Source organism: Rhinoderma darwinii, chromosome 8, assembly GCF_050947455.1.
Source record: "Rhinoderma darwinii isolate aRhiDar2 chromosome 8, aRhiDar2.hap1, whole genome shotgun sequence".
NCBI lineage: Eukaryota > Metazoa > Chordata > Amphibia > Anura > Rhinodermatidae > Rhinoderma > Rhinoderma darwinii.
In genome coordinates, this window is record NC_134694.1 from 8,197,318 (window position 1) to 8,201,485 (window position 4,168).

Below are 4,168 nucleotides of genomic sequence, written 5' to 3' on the forward strand. Positions count from 1 at the left end.
AGGAAGTTCAGGATGAACAGAGCTGGATTGGGGAATGCAGTATTGCATGGAATTAGATTTAACACAAATATGAAATCAATGAATTCAATATTTTATATGATAAAATATCTTATTATCAAGGCACTTACGGTCATTTGGACAATCAGAAATTATCTCATTGGTAGCGGCAAATGTTGAACTGCACAAATAACCTCAAACATAATTCCTATTGTTTGTTATTGACCTACAAATTCAAAAATAACCAAGGAAACGATACAAAAAATGTTCCTGCAGTAATATATCTTGCCAGCAGAGGGCAGTGTAGAACCTTCTTTCAACGGGTACTGAACACTTAACCCCCCCCCCCCCCCCTCCCATATAATATAAATAGAGTGGATTACTAAATGTTGTTGTTGAGGATGATGATAATAATTTTTCCCCAATACTTTACACTGCAGCTTTACTTATTTAGCTTGGCTGATGTATGAGACCCAAGAGGGGGTGGAGCTTATTTCAATTTATCCAAGAAGGTGTTCTATGCAATTTTTTTCTCATTCCCGGGTGGATCAGGACTTAAAATGTCATGTGATTTGGGTAAAGGAGGACCTGAGGGTGTATTATTTTTTAGGATATTACTGATGGCTCCAAGCTGAAGCTTCACTTTATTATATTTACTATAGCGAGGCGGCTTCGATAACAAGTGGCGTCAATTTCCACCAAGGAATTTCCCGTTTCTGCCGTCACCATAGGGATTCCAGTCAGCTCCATTACCTGATCAATACACCATCTGGTGTTTTCTGCGCTGGGCACCAGTGGTAAGAAGACATGTGGTAAATAAACCTCCATCACGTATACAGCAACGCGCGAATGGGACTTACGGGTGACTGCAGGTCGGTCTCCCTTGTGTTAATAACTCCATCTACGCTCCACTCCTTTTTCTGATACACAGCTCCAAATCTCCTGCATAGACATAGAGTTCAATTATAAAATTCTGTCTGCCTGCAGCCACCACTAGGGGGAGCCCAGGAGCTTACTGCAGAATAAAATAGAATGCGGCATACTCTCGAGCTCCCCCTAGTGGAGGCTGAAGGTAGGCAGAATTTTTTATTTTAACTCCGTCAGATAACCCTGATCTGGGTCGGTTAACCACTCAGATGCCGCGGTCAATAGCGACTGTGGCATCCAAGCAATTAGAAAGAAGGGAGGGCCCCTCCGTCACCCCCGCACACACACTATTTGATTTGAATAGCGAAAGCTCCAACCCCAATAAAAACCACACGGCCACAGTCACATAATGGAATCAAGGTGATAGCAGCCACATGATGTCACTCGACAGTCGCCATGTCATGTCACATGACATCACAGTTCTGTATTTTTTATGGGACTGCTCAAATTAGTAGAAGAAACATTCATCTAACAATCAGGCCTGACTACCACCGCCAAGAGCTACCATCAAAACAAACATTGAGTGGACAGGTCCCCTTTTCTTTTCCCCAGAGATAAGCGGCGCCAGAGGTGTCTGGCAGCTGCTCTTCTCCTATGCACATTTTGGTCAAACTACTGGTCCAACATGTCTGAGTCCTGGGGCTGAGAAAATGGGGAACATAGACTGCAGGGGTGGGGTTTTACCTGTCCAGTCCTTTTGATTGCTCTAGAGATAGGCGGCGCCAGAGGTGTCTGGCAGCTGCTCGTCTCCCATGCACATTTTGAGTTATTGGACGGCAAAAAAACGAAACAAAAAAAAGACAAATTGCTGAGACATCGGATAATTTAAAAGTTTAATAGAATAAAAAAAAGATATAAACACGTCCCTTCCCCCACACTCCCATGATACATTTCACTTTTTTACTATCTACACAGAAAGTCTTGGCTTTACCCTTTAAAGTTTTATTCTCTTTTCAGGCCGAAAGCTAAATTGAGAATGCTGCTGGTTTTCTGGTACCGGAGAGCAGTGCATTGTGGGAGCTCAGTTGACAATTTCACAGCGGATAGGTCACTTCTTCAAACAGGAAGGAACTAGCAGAATTTTTAAATGCACTTTGGGTGTGAATGGAGAAGAAAACGACGCATAGTTTAAGATTTTCTTTGGGGACAGTTCATTGGGGAAACAAGGATCAGGCAGGTTGGATTTTGTTAATCATGAGATAAGCGGCATCAATGGTTCCGATTAGCCGCTTATCTCCACCTCTTATGGAAATACTGTGCATGTGCTCGGCTAAAGCAAGCATGTTTATGGAGGGAGTCAGGGCCGGCCACACAATTGCTGCCCAGCTTTAGAGCGGCGGATGTCACACGGCAGGATGAAAATACGCTACCATCATTCCGTCCGTGGTTTACAATCTCTAGTCATCTGTAAATATTGGGGTCTTCAATTCATCAATTCCCTGGCAAAGATGATCCATCACAATGCACTTGTAGTTCCAAAAAAGCAACATCACCATGAACATGATGACCACAATGACCGCCGTCACCACCGCCACCCTGCCGCTCGGGCCGAGGCCATGACATGTCGCTGTCACATTAGTGAGGAGACGGGGGGAGGTCACATCTTCCTCGTTATCTTGGATGAGCAGAATCTTGGATTGTATTAAAGCCATCGTCCACCCAACGTACGGTCAATCTGGTATTATCTTCTTCCAGACATATAACCTGCGGAGAGAATGATGGGAGAGACATAAAGACACCAAAGGACGGACAAACAGTGATTTCTCCGATCCTTCATCCGGAAATTTGCGTGACAACCCGGCTCATCCGTGTATAACACAGAAAACCCTATTGATTTCAGTGGATACTATGTAATGCTTCATTTCACCTGTGGGGGCACTGCAGGGGAGTTGAGCACTTGATCAGGGGTTCTTCTTCAGATTGCAGATGACAGAGGGAGCCCCCTCACTGCGTCTAACTACTTAAATACCGCAGTCAGCATTGACTATGGCATCTAAGGGGTTACACGCCAGGGATTTACCGTATCTTCTATCCTCGCCGTAAGAGTGGGGAGGCGGCTGTATATTGCTGCTGACACCCGCGCCATTTACAGCGTTGTAATAGTACGGCAGCTTGTATTAACTGAACGCTATGACGTACTATTACGGCCCAGAGCAAGAAAGGGTTAAAGGGAGTCTGTCAGGTCCTTTATGGCTACTAACATGATAACAATGCCGGGGACGGGACGTGTGTTCAAAAATACCCTTGTGGCCGCAGATAGACTTAGCATTTCTGAGAAAATTTACTTTGTTTGCATATGCAAATGAGGTCACAAGTGCCCTGTGGGCGGTCCCAAGTCTAGCAAGTGCCCACCCCAGTAGCCTCCCCCTTAGCATTGATTAATGGCTCCAGCGTTTGTCTTGAGCAGCAGATAATGCTGAGAACATATTGATATGTAATAATACAGGACAGATACTGAGCATTGTATACTTCAGGGGTCTACACAAGGAGGGGGTTCTTGGGGTCACACCTCACCGTGTCCTCCCGGCTCCTGCCGCGGCTCTCCTCCTCCGTCTCCTGTAGCTGTAGTCAGTGTTATGTAATGCTGACCGCCATCTGCTGGTAAAAGATGAACATTACATGACATGTTCACCTCTCACCAGTAGATGGCAGTCAGCATTACATACAGCAGTCGGGTCAGAAAAAAAAGCGGGAGGAAAGTGCTACGCTGCTGGAGCGTCTCTACTGCTGACTGACCGGAAGTAAGCGCATGACGGGAAGTGTTTATAATATGTATATATAGGAGGGGGTATGGATGGATGGGAGGTATGTGTGTGTATGTATGTATGTATGTATGTGAGGTATGTATGTATGGGAGGTATGTATGGGAGGTATGTATGTATGGGAGGTGTATATATGTATGGGAGGTGTATATATGTATGGGAGGTATATATGTATGTTTGGGAGGTGTATATGTAAGGGAGGTATGTATGTATGGGAGGTATGTATGTATGTATGGGCGGTATATATATGTATGTATGAGAGGTATGTATGTATGGGAGGTATATATGTATGGGCGGTATATATGTATGTATGGGAGGTAATGTGTATGGGCGGTAGGTGTGTAGGGTGGGGGGTAGGAGTGGGGCGGGAGATATGGGAGGTATGGGAGGGTGGTGGGTGGGAGGGTTGTATAGATGGGTGGGGAGTGTGGGGTGGTAGGGTTGGGGGGGGGTTGGGAGGTTGTGAGTGGTTGGGGTGGGGT

The 4,168-nt window shown here is 45.5% G+C and overlaps 1 long non-coding RNA gene across 1 annotated transcript; it reads right to left on the reverse strand.

Annotated features, from left to right (window-relative positions):
* Positions 1-1,743: 1,743 nt before the first annotated feature.
* Positions 1,744-3,537, reverse strand: LOC142658574 (uncharacterized). The gene is made up of 2 exons (XR_012850126.1): positions 3,439-3,537; positions 1,744-2,628 (listed from the first exon to the last, which is right to left on the reverse strand). It is a non-coding gene; the product is annotated as an uncharacterized LOC142658574 (long non-coding RNA).
* Positions 3,538-4,168: the final 631 nt, after the last annotated feature.